At 48.4% G+C, this 16,622-nt stretch overlaps 1 pseudogene; it reads left to right on the top strand.

The window, feature by feature from the left end:
• The first annotated feature begins 1,190 nt into the window (after positions 1-1,190).
• Positions 1,191-1,566, top strand: LOC112651990 (60S ribosomal protein L34-like; annotated as a pseudogene).
• Positions 1,567-16,622: the final 15,056 nt, after the last annotated feature.

Below are 16,622 nucleotides of genomic sequence, written 5' to 3'. Positions count from 1 at the left end.
GGTGTCTATATAGGAAGAGGCAATTAGGACACAGGCACATATAGAGGAGAGGCCTCATGAAAACAGGGGGGAGAAGATGGCCCGTCTAGAAGCCAAAGGGAGAGGCCTCGGGATGGAAGCAAGACCGCCACAACTCACTGCTCCCTGCCATTCCTGCTTAGGATAACATAGTCCGTTCTTTCCTGAGAATGCCTCTTGACATATCTTGTCTTATATAGTCAATATCAACCAACACAAGCTACTAACATTTGGTTTTTTAGAATCTTCTGGAGTTACAGGCTTACTGGTATCATGATCTACCTTCCAAGTAATTGTAGGTGGTGGTTTTATCAATTGTATCAGTGAGAAACAGCTTCCAAAACCAGCCCCATCAGTGGACTCCTAAGTCAAGGCCACAAAAGTTAGTTTGGTTGTTTTTTTTTTTAAGATTTTATTTATTTATTCATGAGAGACCCAGAGAGAGAGACAGAGACACAGGCAGAGGGAGAAGCAGGCTCCATGCAGGGAGCCCCACGTGGAACTCGATCCCAGGACTGAGCCACCCAGGGATCCCAAAAGTTAGGGTTTTGTGAAGGCACACTTCATCTCTTGGCATCAGTTCCTTCTTCTTCTTTTTTTAAAATTTAAATTCAATTAGCCAACATATGGTCCCTCATTGGTTCAGACGTGAGTTCAGTAATTCATCAGTTGTGTATAACACCCAGTGCTCATCCCATCACGTGCCATCCTTCATGCCCGTCACCCAGTGACCCCATCCCCTCCCCCCACCTCCCCTCCAGAGTCCCTCAGTTGTTTCCTACAGTTAGGAGTCTCTCGTGGTTTTTCTCCCTCCCTGATGACTGCCATCCAGGTTTCCTTCCCTTCCCCTACGATCCTCTGTGCTGTTTCTTCTATTCCACACCTGAGTGAAACCATAAGATAATTGTCTTTCTCTGACTGACTTACGTCACTCAGCATAATGCCCTCCAGTTCCATCCACATTGATGCAAACGGTAGGTATCCGTCCATTCTGATGGCTGAGGAATATTCCATTGTGTACGTGGATATCACACCCTCTTAGCCAGTAATCTGATGATGGACGTCTCGGCTCTTTCCACAGTTAGGCTATCGTGGGCATTCTCAGCATCAGTTTCTGTGTCAATCAGAGTATGCCAACTGTCTTCTGGGGACGGCACCTGTAGGCATTCAGAATGTTCCAGGGTTTGATGTACGGCCGTAAGCTGTCCTACAAGACAGCCTCTAACAGAACTAGGCTGTGCTGAACCCCTGGTAATAGAATCGTTTACCTTTGTCCCAAGAAGATTGGGAAAGCACCAAAATCTGCCCGTGCAAGTGCCCAGGCGGACCTCGAGGAGTTTGTGCTGGAGACCCCCAGTGCTCAGGAGCTTGTCTAAAATGAAAAAACACATCAGCGGGGCCTGTAATGGTTCCTTGTGTGCTGAGTGTGTTTGTGACAGGATCAAGTGTGCCTTCCTTCCCAAGGATCAGAAAACCGTTGTGAAAGTGTTGAAGGCGCAAGATCAGAGTCAGAAAGCTAAATTTAAAACTGAAGACTTTTTTGAGTAATAAAAAAGGCAAAAGAAAGAAAAGAAAGAAAGAAAGAAAGAAAGAAAGAAAGAAAGAAAGAAAGAAAGAAAGAAAGAAAGAACACCAAACCAGCTATGCTAAATTATGTCAAAACCTTAATGTTATGAAACAACGAAGTTTGGGCAGCCCCGGTGGCTCAGCAGTTTGGTGCCGCCTTCGGCCCAGGGTGTGATCCTGGGGTCCCGGGATCAAGTCCCACTTTGGGCTCCCTGCATGGAGCCTGCTTCTCCCTCTGCCTGTGTCTCTGCCTTTCTCTGTGTCTCTCATGAATAAGTAAATAAAATCTTTAAAAAACATAAACAAACAAAAGTTTTCTTTCTTGTTCATTCTGTATGTCTATTGCTGGTTACTTGGTCCCTTGACTTTCTCACTCTGGGATCTAGGCTGATGGAGCCGCTACCATCTTGAACACTGCCAGACTCACAAGCAGACAGATTGTTCTGGAGGGTGACAAATTGGCAACTAGATGTTCTGGTCCTGAAGTGACACATCTCATCTGATCATAACTGATAGGCCAGAAGTGCCATGTAGTGCCCTACCCAAGCACAAGGAGACAAGAAGTGCAAACAACCAGATGCCCTAAGGTAGACAGCAGGAGATATTTGACCAACACCATCAACCCCCCCAAATAAATACACAATAAAATAAATAGTTTTTTAAAAACCAGCATCACCCAGCTGCATTTGAAATATATAATCCAATGTACCCTAGGTCTGGTGAGTAGAGGCCCAGCTTTACTAGAGTGGCAGCCCCAGGTGAGCCCACTTCCAGAGCGAAGAGGCCGCTGACCATGTTTAACAGCACGAGTGTGTCCTATACACCCTCCTCCTAGTCTTTCACCAGGAACGTGTGGTGATCGTGCCGGGGAACTGTGCCACGTAAAGAAAATCCCCTCAAACTTTCAGTTACAATTATCCTCACTCTAAGATGGAACTAATTCCTTGATACTCAGACCACCAACGTGGCCCACCAGCCACGGCCTTAGCAGCATCAGATGACAACTGAGGCTTTGACCAGAGTCAGCACCAAGCCCTACGAAGCAGTAATCATCCGGCGCATTCCCGGTTTCAGAGAGTATAGGTGGCGCAGATGGCCTGAGTGCCGCAGACTGCCACGGACTTGAAGAGTATATCCATTGTAGGGACGCCTGGCTCAGGGTGTGACCCCAGGGTCCCGGGATCGAGTCCCGCATCGGGTCCCTGCAGGGAGCCTCCTTCTCCCTCTGCCTGTGTCTCTGCTTTTCTCTCTGTGTCTCTCATGAATAAATAAATAAAATCTTTTTTTTTTTAAAGAGCCAGTCTATTATAATAGGAAATACCAGGGAGAGGCCGCGGCATAGCCCTCCCGCGGAAGGGGGGCAACAGAAAGGAAATGAACTCCCCTAAGGTCTGGGGTCCTTACAGTTGTGTTTGCCTCGCTCGGCACTTGACTAATTGCTCCCATGTACCATGAAGGGTGCATAAAGCTAGGGGAAGTGCATCGGGGGGAAGCCAGCAGAGCCTCACATAAAAGGGGGCACAGCGAGTGGTACCTGAGGATGGTCACGACCAGGGACCAAATCCAGAGCATATTTAGAAAGTTCTCTGTGAAAAAAAAAAAAAAAAAGAAAGTTCTCTGTGTGGTCCAAGTGCAAAACCTAACCAAGAGCAATGGAAAGAGGAGTGACTTCGCAAAGTTCAAAAATAAATAAATAAATAAATAAAAATAAAAATAAAAATAAATGTGGAAGGACAAGGGAAGTCAGAGTCTTCTCTGGAAATTGCTCTCCTTCTGTAACTGAAAAAGCACCTTATACGACCCAATGCGCGGCAGCTCCTGATCAAAACATCTCTGTTTTTCCTACTTTCGTTCATCGTGACCATGTAAGACTTTTGAGATGTAGGAGAAATAGTTATGTCTGTGTTTATCTAGTGTACTAATTTAGCTAATCGTATTTTTAAATGCGTATTTTATAAAGTAACATTTCAATCTACAAACTTTTGCTTGTTGGTTCCATGTGGCATGAAACAGCCCCAGTGTTTTTATGGCCCCTAGAGCCTCTTGGGGAGTCACCCAACGGGTCTCTTTAAAAAACTCATTTCTTGAGAACAACAAAACCAGAAAGCCTTGAGAATTCCAATTCCCTGCTTACCATCAAAAAGGTCTCCAGGAAACAGGTTTTCATATGGTGCACTTATCATAGGTGGAAATGGGGGCCCCCTTGACAGCTCTGCGGAGGTGTGAAGCTGGCGTGACACCAAGGGAACGCCAGAGCACTGTCTCCTAAAGGGTGGGAAAAGCAAACAACCCTGCAACTCGCGACATGGTCACATCAGATTAGGTTATGGACAAAAGGTCCATATGGCTGCCTAGGTGGGAAAAAACAAAAGAGGGGAACTTTGAGAGATTCAAAGAAATATAACAGTCATGTCAAAAGAATGCAATGAGTGACTGAAACAAACATTTGGTGACAATCAGGGAAATTTGATCCTCAACTAGCTATTAGATGTTTTAAACAAATTATTATTATTATTTTTTTTTTGCAAAAATAAGATGATGGTATGGTGTTTGTGTTAAAAGAGTCCTTTTCTGGGCCACCTGGCTGGTTCCACCAGAAAAGAATGTGACTCTTGATCTCAAGACGGTGAGCTCCAGCCCCATGTTGGGTGCAGAGATTACTTAGGTAAAAACGTTTTGTTAAAAAAAAATTCCTTTTTTTTTATAGGTATATAATGTATAGAACTTAATTTAAAATAATCCAGCAGCAGAGGTTGGGGAGGAAACAGGGAGGAAGTCTGCGTGTGTGTGTGTGTGTGTGCACGTGCATGTGTGTTGGGGGGGAGAGTAAAGAGGAAACAAGATTGGCCACAACTGATAATTGGTCAAGCTGCATGATGAGCACTTGAGGGGTGATTACACGAATCTATTTTTAAGTATGACATCCTCTAATATTAAAATATAGATTAAAATGTTTGCAAAAATTTGTTTTTCTGAGGTAATTTAGAGGGTGTCCTATAACATGAGAGGCTTTTAAGGACTAGACTACTATTTTTTCCAACTAGGCCATTATTCATTAGTTTCTTGAAGCTTCAGGTATGTATAATAAGTACGGAACGCGGCATAGATATGGTCCCTTTCCCTCCCCTTCGAGCAATTTGCAAAGCTTCAAGAGGCTGGTTGACAGTTGAACAACTCTTTACATTTTCATAAGACCTTGCCAGAAGATGTTGTCATGTGTTATCAAAACCACCTGTCACCCCTTGCTAAAATGCTCTGCCACTTAAAATTGGAAATAAAAGTTGAACCTAATAATAATATTTCTTTCTTTCTTTCTTTCTTTCTTTCTTTCTTTCTTTCTTTCTTTCTTTCTTTTTTTTTTTTAACTAGATTGAAATTTTAGCTCTAGAATTTTCTACATGTCTTCACAAGTTCCTCCAGGGGCGCCGGGTGGCTCAGTCAGTTAGGCATCTGGTGTCAGCTCAGGTCGTGACCCCGGGTCCTGGGATCGAGCCCCGCATCGGGCTCCCTGCTCGGCAGGGAGTCTGCTTCTCCCTCTGCCTCTGCCCCCCCATGCCCTCTCTCTGTCTCTGTCTCTCTCTCTCACTCAAATAAATAAGATCTTTAAGAATAACTCCTCTAGCAGGAAAGAAGGCCTGCCACTCGTCCTGCTTGGGGACAGGGAGGAAGCCCTTTGGCCCCAGGCCAGGCAGCTTGAAAACTTCCCAGCTTTAGGCCGCGGCAGAGGAGCCGCAGGGCCCCCATCCCGGGCTCGGGTCACAGACATTGCAGGCGGCCCTTCCCCCTGAAGCAAATGAAGTTGTCTTGTGGGCAGGCAGCTCCGCAGCTGGGAGTCCATCCCCTGCCTTGGATCTAAGGGATCGTCCGCCTCCATCCTACAGGCCCCAGAGCTCCCTCGGCATCGTGCACACTCCATCTGGGATCGCTCTCCTTTCTCCAGCTCGGGGACACATCTAGGCACAGATCTTTCCCGTCTCAGGTCACGGTCAAAGGCCCCCATGGAGTAGGACAGGCTGCAGGGTCGTAGAAGGGCCCGTGGTCCCGGGGCCGGTGCCAGCCGTCAGAGGGTCCTCCTGTCCAGGCAGCGGTCAGGACAGAGGAAGTGGAGGGACCTGTGCTGCCACTCCGGGCTGTGGGGCCGTGTCCTCAGCCGGTGCCAGCAAAGTAGCTCTCAGCGGGACCCACCTTCCCGTCACGGCTTGTTTTTCTTGCCTTTATCTCCCATGGCCAGGACGACTGCTGACTGGTCTTCCCAGTTCAAAGCACAGAACTCTGTCCCAATGGTGGTGACACAGCCTCCTAAATGGCAAAGGGCCACCAGGCTGGTGGGGCCATACGCAGTCACTTGCTGTACACGTTTGCTGGGCAAACCCCACTGGCAGACCTTTTTTGCAGGAATATCCACAAAGAGCAAGGAGCCCCATACAGGACTCAATCCTAGGACCCTGGGTCATGACCTGAGCTGAAGGTAGATGCTTAGCCAACAAAGCCACCCAGAGGCTGAGCATCTGACTCTTGATTTCAGCTCAGGTCATGATCACAGGGTCATAAGATTGAGCCCCGCATTGGGTTCCATGCTGGGTACGGAGCCTGCTTAAGATCCTCTCTCCCTCTCCCTCTGCCCTTCCCTCCCTCTCTCTCTCTCTCTCTCTCTCTCTCTCAAAAAAAAAAATTAAAATAATAAAACAAAATCTTTTTTTTAAAAAGTACAGTTCAGTTAAGAGAGTTGCTATTGTATTTTTGAGGAAATAATGTATTAGTGAGCTCTGATGTGGTAACAAACAGTCCCCCACCCTAATCTCAGTGACTTGCGACAATGCACATTTCTCATTCACACTGCGTGTTGGTATCCGTGAGTCAGTGGGTGGCCCTGCTTCATGCAGCTTCTCATTCTGGAACCAACCTGAAGGATCAGCCCCAGTTTAGGAAATGCCACCTTTATGGCCAAAGAAAACAAACAAGAAACAGACTGCTGACCCATCTAAGGGCTCTTAAAATTTCTGCTTCTGTGGTGTATATCAGACCTGCTCACGTCCCGCTGTCCTGCAGTGCAAGTCATACTGACAGTGGGGCAGGGGGTACACCTGCCTGCGGGAAGGCACTGCAATTACACGTATAATCCCCTTACAGGAAGAGAGCAGGTGGTTGGAATCAATAACCCGATGGCCTGCATCTTCTACTGTTAACTGTTGCTGCGGTAGATCATAGGAATATTGCCGTCATTTTTCTATTCTCATATTTTCCATTTTTGCAGTATTTATATGCTCTTTATAAGTCAGCATCTGTTCTACTGGGGTACACCATAGTGTCCATTACTTGGCCTTTAGTACCTTGGAGACATTTGCTGACTATGAAAATCGTACCATTTATTTTGCATCAATCAATCACTTCACTTGATTTCTTTTAGAACAGAGCCCAGACTGCCCCACTCCTACCTTTACTGCACTTGTGATTGAATCCTGAATCCTGGACACCTACGAGCATTAGGAAAACTATGTGTATGAAAGAAGCTAACAGGTAGTAGATATTCACAAAGTCTTCTTAAATCTGAATTGTGTGTTATTTGTGTAGATAAAAATTTCAATGCAACATAATAAAAATATCTGATTTTATTTACAACACTTTATTTTGTAATTCAACTTGTGTTACAAAAGTAACAAATGTTCATTTTAGGAAGTGACAAAAATATAGAAACACAAAGAACATTGGGTAAAATCACTAGTCACCTCATACCCCAACATAATCACTGTTAACATTTTAGCGACTATGTTTTTAGTGATATTTCTAGTGTATGTTAATATATGAAAAGGGATCATTTTGTGATTGACTAGTCTCACTTTTCGTATGATGTGACTAGCTGTCGATGCCATTAGGTATTATCCTACATTAGCAATGGTTGCACAATATCCTATCCTACAGAAGCACTATAATTTAACTAATTCTCTATTAATTATCAATAATTCTATAAATGTCCTCATGCTCGCTTCAGTAACACATATTTTATAAATTTCTGCATAAATTATTAACTTCAAACAGCCACAATTAAAATTTCCATAGATCAGCTTTCTAGGATCAGAATCCTGGAGCAAATGGTTATATATAATTTTCAGTGCCACGGTATTGAATTTAAAGAAAAATACTCAAAATCATTTTATTTTGACAAACAAACATAGAAAAAAAGAGACAAACCAAAAAAACACACTCTTAACTATAGAGAACTGCTGGTGACCAGAAGAGAGGGGGGTGGGGGGATGCGAGAGATAGGTGACGGGGATTAAGGGGACACATCATGATGAACACTGAGTAATGTTTAGAATTGGTGAATCATTATACTGTACACCTGAAACTAATATGACACTGTATGTTAATTATACTGGAATTAGAATTAAATCTTATTCATTTATTCATGAGAGACACAGAGAGGCAGAGACACAGGCGGAGGGAAAAGCAGGCTCCAGGACGTGAGCCAAAGGCAGACGCTCAATCTTGAGTCACCCAGGTGCCCCTAAAATAATTTTTTAAAAAAATCCTTGTATTTTGGTATCTAATATGTGATTGCAGATCACCTATGCCTTCAGTCTTCCTGCATTCCTCCATCCTCTAGGGAGATACCAAGCTATGACACAATTTTAAACCAAGGAAAAAAACTCTCACTTTCGGAAACAGTGAACTCAATAATTCAGAACTAAGCTCCTCTAGAAGACAATGAAGATAATTCATATGAAAAAGTTTTTTCCTAAAAGCAGAAAAAAAGCTAACAAGGAGCAAGGAATCACCTTGCCAATTATTGGCAAGAGACAATTGCTCAGAAAATGTGAAAATTCAGAGACGAGAGCTCAGTTTGGGGGACACTTTTGCAACTAGAAGGAATGGCCAAAAAGCTGAGGGAGCTCACGCCATGTAAGTTGGAATCTAGGGCTTTTCCAGGCAGGGTCAACTCCGGAAAACTGCTGCACGCTCAGGCCTGTAATCCTGAGGGGCTGCACCCTGGAGGTAAGAGCAAACTGAAAGTAAACTAGCTAGCTCTCTCCTGTACTTCAGCTCAGTTTCAAGTGCTCTGGGTGATTCAGAAAAATCTCAAGCGCTGACAACACCTAAGGAGCTTCCAGGCTGCTATTGCCCCTACGCATTTGCAAAAGTCAATGAAAACCCTTTCTGTAAGAAGATATTAGTCTTAACATTACCCCAATAATTTTTCAAGTACAATTTTCAGCACACAATCAAAGATAATCAGACATAGAAGGAAAGAAAGTAAGAGCAAGAGCCAGTATAAACACTAGACAATAGAGTTTCCACACAGATAGTCCAGACAGTGGAATTATTAGACATAAACAAAAAAAAAACTATTATAGCATGGTCATTAGGATAAAATTTGAACTTTTGATACAAAATTAGAAACGAAACAAAATAGAAGGTGGGGCACGTGGCTGGCTCAGTCAGTAGTAGACCATGAGACTCTTGATCTTGAGGTTGTAAGGACAAGTCCCATGTTGAATGGAGAGATTACTTAAAATAAAATTTTTTAAACTTAAAAATATATATTTAATTTATTTATTCCTGAGAGACACACAGGGAGAGACAGAGGCAGAGACACAGGCAGAGGGAGAAGCAGGCTCCATGCAGGGAGCCTGATGCGGGATTTGATCCTGGGACTCCAGGATCACGCCCTGGGGCAAAGGCAGACACTCAACTGCTGAGCCACCTAGGCGTCCCACTTAAAATAAAATCTTAAAAAACAGAAATTGAAGATTCAGAAGCCGAATAATATAATGGGACAAACTAAGAACCGAAGATCCAGGTCTAAAAACAGTTCGATGAAGAAGGTAGCTTTGAAGAATCCATCCAGAATTTAAAAACTCGCATGTGTTTAGACTTTTACTCTCTGTAGGTTATCTTACGAGTCACAGGTTTGTTTAATATAGTTTTTCAGCTGCTCAGGGCCCGTATTTCCCCATTTTCATCAGAGATGACTTTCCTCCTTGCCTGCAGGGTGAGCATCTGTCATATTTGCTACCCTGTTTCTCATCAGTTCCTGCGGGTTGGGGAAGCCACACCTGGGCTCCGGCGCTGCCCACACCAGGGTGCCTCATTCCCTCCTGGGCCCGCTGTGGTGGTCCCCCCCATTTTCCCTCCATCTGAACCCAGACCTAAGATGTCTCTGCTTCTGGCTTCACCTTAGAGTAGATACATCCTTCCCGGGGGGAGCAGAATGTCCCTCCCCTTTGTCCCAGAGCTGCTCCTTCGTCTCTCAAAGCCAGAATCACTCCTTCTTCTCTGGGATACAGCTACTAGGGATAGCTGATTAGGGAGGCCTACGCTTGTAATGAGTCTTGCCAGTCCCAAAACCAAAAAGGCTGGAAGGTAGGGGCGGCTCAGGGAGAGGAAACAGCCTCTTCTTCTGAGATCAGAAGGCCTGGGCCCCCAACAGTATGACCTAGCGCCTTCTACTCCTCGAGGCCCAGAGACGGTGTGACACTCCCAGGACCGCGCCACGAGGCCACGGCAGCCAGGGCCAGGACGAGGTGGCTCACCAGGCCCCATGGAAGGCTGACTGTCCTCGCCCAGGCCCGTGCTGCGGGGTGAGAGGGACCCACACAGCCCCCATCCCAGGGCTGCGACTGAGAAACAGGGGCGCAGGGAACAGGCCTGGGCGCGCGGCCTCCCGCGTTCAGGCAGCTTCCCAAGGCCACGGTGTCGGTGGCTTCATCACCCCCGTTTTGCGGGGAAACTGAGACCAGGGAAATTCAGGGACCTGCCTGCAGTGTCAGACGTGTGCAAAGCGGGGCTTTGAATCTAGGCTGCAGGGCCGCAGGTGTGTGGGGGCGGGAGGGGGGCGGGGCGTGGGGGGAGGGAGGGGGCGTGGGGGGAGGCGGCGGCTGAGCCTCGGGGAGGGAGAAGGGACCCCGACGGGGAGACCGAGCACGTGCGCCTCCAGACGCAGCAGCGGGGAGCCCGGCCTCCGTGCGAGGACCCCGAGGGCAGCGGGAGGCTCGCCTGGCGTCCCTGCCCCTTCTGGCCTCGGCTGTGGGGTACTGGCAGGCCCTGGGGAGGGGTCCCCGCCCGGACGAGCGCTCAGCAGCGGAGGTGGGGGGGTGGGGGGGCCCGGCGAGCAGCCGCAACACAGCCGGCCCGCCACTGGGTGGCACTGTGACCGCTCGGGGACCGGACGGGCCGCGGGACGGGGGACGAGGGGGGGGGGGGACGGGGGGGCAGGGGGGCGGGGAGCAGGGCTGGGGAGCGGGCCGTGGGGGCTGGGGGGCTGGGCCGCGGGGTGGCGCGCGCGGGCCGTGGGGGGCCGGGGGCCGGGGGGATGGGGCGGGGGGGGGCGACGGGGAGTGGGGCGGGGGTAGAGGGCCGCAGGGGTGAAGGGCCGCGAGGGGACGGGGGACGGGGGGTGACGGGGGGCGGGGAGCGAGCCGCAGGGGGAGCGGGGAGCGGGCCGTGGGGGGACGAGCCATGGGGGAGAAGGGCCGCGGGGGGGAAGGGCCACGGGGCGGGGTGGGGAGCGGGTGGCGGGGCGGGGGGGCGGGCACCCGGCTCTACTGCACTGGGCATCGGGGTTCCACGAAGCACAAGGCCCGGTCCCCGCCTCCGGGAGCCCGCGACGGGACAGACGGGCACGTGGGTAACTAGCTGCCCCCCCGCCCCGGGGCCGCCGCGGGGGGGGCGCCGATGCAGGACGCGCGCCACCCCAGCACCTGGAGGCCGCGGCGGGTCGGCGCCCGGGGCACAGGGCGCAGCCGATGCTGGAGGATGCTGGAGGATGCTGGAGGATGCTCGAGGATGCTGGAGGATGTTGGAGGATCCTGGAGGATGCTGGAGGATGCTGGAGGATCCTGGAGGATGCTCGAGGATGCTGGAGGGTGCTGGAGGGTGCTGGAGGATGCTGGAGGATCCTGGAGGATGCTGGAGGATCCTGGAGGATGCTCGAGGATGCTGGAGGATGTTGGAGGATCCTGGAGGATGCTGGAGGATGCTGGAGGATCCTGGAGGATGCTGGAGGATGCTCGAGGATGCTGGAGGATCCTGGAGGATGCTGGAGGGTGCTGTAGGGTACTGGAGGATCCTGGAGGGTGCTGGAGGATGCTGGAGGATCCTGGAGGATGCTGGAGGGTGCTGGAGGGTGCTGGAGGATGCTGGAGGATGCTCGGGGATGCTGGGGGCACCGGCAACAGCAGGGCACCGGGGTGCGGTCTCCCCGCCAAGCTCCTCTGGGCTCAGCCTGCAGTCCCAGCGCTGCTACCAACCTGCTGTGGGGTCTGGGATCCCACACGCAGCTCTTGGGGCTCCATGACCACCTGTGTACAGGGGTCTTCGTGGGCACAGATATGTCAAAAAATGGAAAAGTTTAGTCAGAGGCCACAGAGTGGGGGAAAGCTGCCGAACAGCCCGAGATTGGGCGTGCTGTACCCACTCACCTGGGGGCACATCCCAGTCTCCTCCCGGCCGGGGGGCAGCTGCAGAGGAGGCCTGGCTCCCGGCACAAAACCAGGCCGTAGCCGTTCGTCCTTGGAGAACGATTTATCTCCACAAAGTCTGTAAGATTTAATAAGCAGAACTCTGCAGCAGGGAAACAATTTAGTATCTGGTAGATAGGTTTTCATTAAAAGTTTAAACATGGAACAAAGAGTCTTTTCAAATCTCCGATTCAGGAGTTCGCTCATCTGGCATCGAAATCCACACGGATGCGGTTGAACTGAAATGAGCTTCCTAAAGCAGGACGCAAGCAGAGGTGGGTGGGGAAGTTTGGGACCCAGGGCTTCAAACCAGCCCTGGTCTGTTGGCCCGGCCCTGCCTGACTCTGGTCCACATGCACCCGTCCCCACAAAGGGGCGCCTGTTGTGCCCCTTATCCCTCCCTGGGCATTGGCGTCGCCAAGGGTGCTCAGGGCCGCAGACCAGGACCCACAGTATCATCTCAAGCCGATGCTCCCCACCTCCTGTTCCCATTTACCAGTGAAACTGGTAAGAGGTGATAAGGTGCTTGGAGGACCCCAGAGCCTGCCAGGGAGGGCGCCACCCCCACCAGGGTCCAGCCCCAGAACCAGACTTGCCCAGCCCAGCTGGGAATCCAGTCCTGGCTTAGAGAGATTATTCCCCTCCCCGTGGAGGCCCCAGAGGAGGCACAGAGCAGAGCACGCACAACCTGCTCATCTAAGTGACACATTACAGTTCGGTTAAGTTACAGTTTTCTGAAGATGCTTTTATTTACACATTTCACTGTAAACAACACAAATTTTATGTGATTATTTCAATAATGATGAGGGGAAGAGGACGGAGGAGAGTTGGTGGAGATTGAGGGAGATAAAGCCCTTCCAGTCCCGCCCTCCCCTCTGCCTTGGTCTCTTTGCTCCTAACCAATTCCTTTTTGGAAGAGTAAAGAGTCAGCAGTAAATCCAGAAATGCTCTTGGCACAGGCTTTGGGGTCCCGCAGTATAGTCAGATGGTACGTAATAACATCCCCAAACTGACACGAAGTCAGCTCAGACCAGACCAGGTGCATAAATGCTTCAGCTCTATGCACAGAAAACTGGCCATGGAGGAGGGCAGCTGGAGTTTCCAGAAGGCACGATACGACGCCCACACACAGATTTATTACCTGCAACTGTGTGTCCCAAAAGAGGCTTTTGAGGCACATGGGGAGTTCTCTATCCCCATCTGTCCCCATCTGTCCTGCAGATTGCTTCGAGTCTCCAGCAGGGCGTCCGTCCTGGCTCCACTGCGGTCCTTTGATATGCTCTAGAGATGGAACTTAACAGCAAGTGACATTGTGACGGTTGGAGCTTACTGTTGACTGTCAGCATCTCGGTGGCGTGTTAACCTTAACCCACAAAGAACACATACAAACCAAATTTCAAAAAAATGAGTGCCCCAATTGAAAAAAGGTGAAAAGACATGAAAAATACAATCCATACAAGGCCGAGAAATGCCCAGTGTTAGCGAGATGCCACGATCCCTCTCCTCCTATGCGTATATGTATAATTTCATACAATTAAGAATTGTTTCCAATGTTTCCAACGTGTACACTCTTGATCAAGCCCTTCCATTTGTGCAAGTGTAGCATGTGGAAACACCTGCCCCATAAGCAGAGATGGAGGTAGCAGGATTTTCCTTGTAGCTTTATTTGCTATAGGAAATCTATTATGGAAAAACTGGGACAAGGCATAAAAGTCCATGGTGGGGGCTCCTCCAAGCCTTGGGAGGCCAGTGCACTTCTTTCCGCCTCGCACCTAGGCCCCTGTGCCCAGGCCCCCAGAGGGGCCCCGCCGAGCCCCCGACAACAGACACCGAGGGCGGCAGGGGAGCCAGCTCCTCGCCCACACACCACCCCACCCCCACCCTCTGTCCCCGCAGGGCAGGCCCGTCCCATCAGCAGGGCCGCTCTCCAGGTCACCTGCCACCGTGGGGCCGTGGCCTGGGGGCGCAGAGCCGGTGCCAGCTAGCCCCACAGTCCACCTGCACCCCCGTGGCCCTCACTGACCTTCCCCACCTGCCAACCTGTACACTCTTTTTTTTTTTTAATATTTTATTTATTCATGAGAGACACACAGAGGCAGAGACACAGGCAGAGGGAGAAGTAGGCTCCATGCAGGGAGCCTGACGTGGGACTAGATCCCGGGACTCCGGGGTCACGCCCTGAGCTGAAGGCAGACACTCAACCACTGAGCCCCTCGGATGCCTCCTGTATGCTCTCTTGATATGTTCACCTTCAGGTTTTCTCGAATGAAGTTCAAAGCAACGCCCCCTCCCAAAAATAATAGATTGGTTAAACTATTGGTAAATTATACACGGCCCACGAGACTATGAAAAAGGATAAAGTAAATCCATACCTCTTGATGTGTGCCAACATGTCCTCAAAATATTGTCAAGCAAAAAAAAAAAAAAAGGCAGATTAAAAACCAGTACATTCCCTATGAGTTCTTCTATGTAAACAAGTAAATTTATATAGACATAAAACCTGGAAAGTTATGCAGCTCATTAAGCTTTTATGATTGGCTACCTTTGGGGTGGATTTAAATTTAAATTTTTGTATTCTCTGGGACATCTGAGTGTCTCAGTGGTTAAAGTGTCTGCCTTCAGCCCAGGCCGTGATCCTGGGTCCCAGGTCAAGTCCTGCATCGGGCTTCCTGCAGGGAGTCTGCTTCTCTCTCTGCCTGTGTCTCTGCCTCACTCTGTATCTCTCAGGAATAAATAAATAAAATCTTTAAAAAAAAATAAACTTTTCTATTCTCTATACATCTGGATTTTTAAAAACCTTCTGTATTTCTTAGTATTATGATCAGTAAAAACAATAGGATTCCCAATTGGGGAAAAAACAAATATTCCAACACTTTAATTCCTGTATCCTGTTACATTTTATGAGCTCTCTGCCTTCTAGAGGTCAGGGAAGAAGCCCGTTGCATCATCACAGTCTTACACACGGGCACCTTGAAGCCCCAAAACAGCAGGTAGCTTGGCCAGGACCACACAGAAGTGCATGCTCACTTCCTCAACTGGATGTTTCACAGTGAACTTTGTTTTGTTTTGTTTTGTTCTTTCTGGGAGCCATCCTCTCTGCCCCAAGGATCTTCAGGCACAGCCACGCTGGAATCCCAGAGTTTCCTGTAACAAATGCTGCCAATGCCCTGCGTGTAGCCTCTTAACCTTTATCATTTCATGGCAAGCCGGCCTGACTTCTGAAGGCCAACAGCTGCAGGTAATTGCCTGAGCGCATCTTCTGGCTGCTGGAGCCCGCTCTGCCTTCAGAACAATCCAGAAGTGACAGAGTGTTAATCCCTCCAGGTAGCAGCACTGAACTTAATCATAGGCGGTAGCTGGTGTATAAATACCCCAGCACCCTCCCCTCACACCTCACAGGGTAACACTGAGGCAGGTGGTCTACACTGCCTTCCAGAGTTTTGTCATGGGACAGACCTCCAGATGCCTGCAGTGGTAACTTGCTTGATAACACACTCTGTGTTGACTTCCTTCCCACTTTCCCACACCCTTTTACTAGTATTTCTGGGAATCTCTTCCCAAACAGAACACTTTCACTGAAATCCTTATCTTAACAGTCTTGGAAAAATTGGACAGCCACATGCAAGAGAATGAAGCTGGACCACTATCTTAGACCATACACGAAAATTAACTCAAAATGGATTGAAGACTTGAATGTAAGGCATGAAACCATAGAACTCCTAGGGAAAAAAACATAGGAGGTAAGTAAGCAGTTTGACATTGGTCTTGGTGATCATTTTTTGGATTTGACACCAAAAGCAAAAGCAACAGGGGGCGCCTGGGTGGCTCAGTCAGCTAAACGTCTGCCTTTGGCTCAGGTGCCTTGACTCTGGGATCAAGCCCCGCATTAGGCTCTGTGCTCAGGAGAGAGCCTGCTTCTTCTTCCTCTGCTGCTCCCCCTGCTTATGCTCTCTCTCTCTCTCAAATAAATAAAACCTTAAAAAAAAAAGCAAAAGCAACAAAAAACAAAAACATATTGTACTACATCAAACTGAAAAGCTTCTGCACAAAAAAAAAGCTTCTGCACAGCAAAGGAACCCATCAACAAAATGAAAAGACAACCTGCTAAATGGGGGTAAAAATTTCCAAATCATATATATATATATATATATGACATAAACAAACACTAGTATATATATATATATATATATATATACACTTTGAATTATATTATATATTATAGTATATGTATTATAATATATTATATTATATTATATTATATTATATTATATTATATTATATTTATATATATAAATGCTTCTCCCTCTGCCTCTTCCACTGCTCATACTCTCTCTCTCAAATAAACAAAATATATATTTTAAAGATTTTATTTATTCATGAGAGGCAGAGACACAGGCAGAGGGAGAAGCAGGCTCCCGGTGGGAAGGGAGCCCCCCCAGGCGCCCCTTAACGAAACCTTTAAAAAAAAAGATGCTCAAAATCACTTATCCATAGGGAAAGGCAAGTCAAAACCATAATGAGCTATCACCTTACACCTGTTAGAATGGCTATTATCAAAAAGACAAGAAATAACGAGTGTTG

Source organism: Canis lupus, chromosome 4 (genome assembly GCF_003254725.2).
Source record: "Canis lupus dingo isolate Sandy chromosome 4, ASM325472v2, whole genome shotgun sequence".
In the NCBI taxonomy this organism is placed as follows: Eukaryota; Metazoa; Chordata; class Mammalia; order Carnivora; family Canidae; genus Canis; species Canis lupus.
This window is presented reverse-complemented; position numbering and strand designations above follow the sequence as displayed.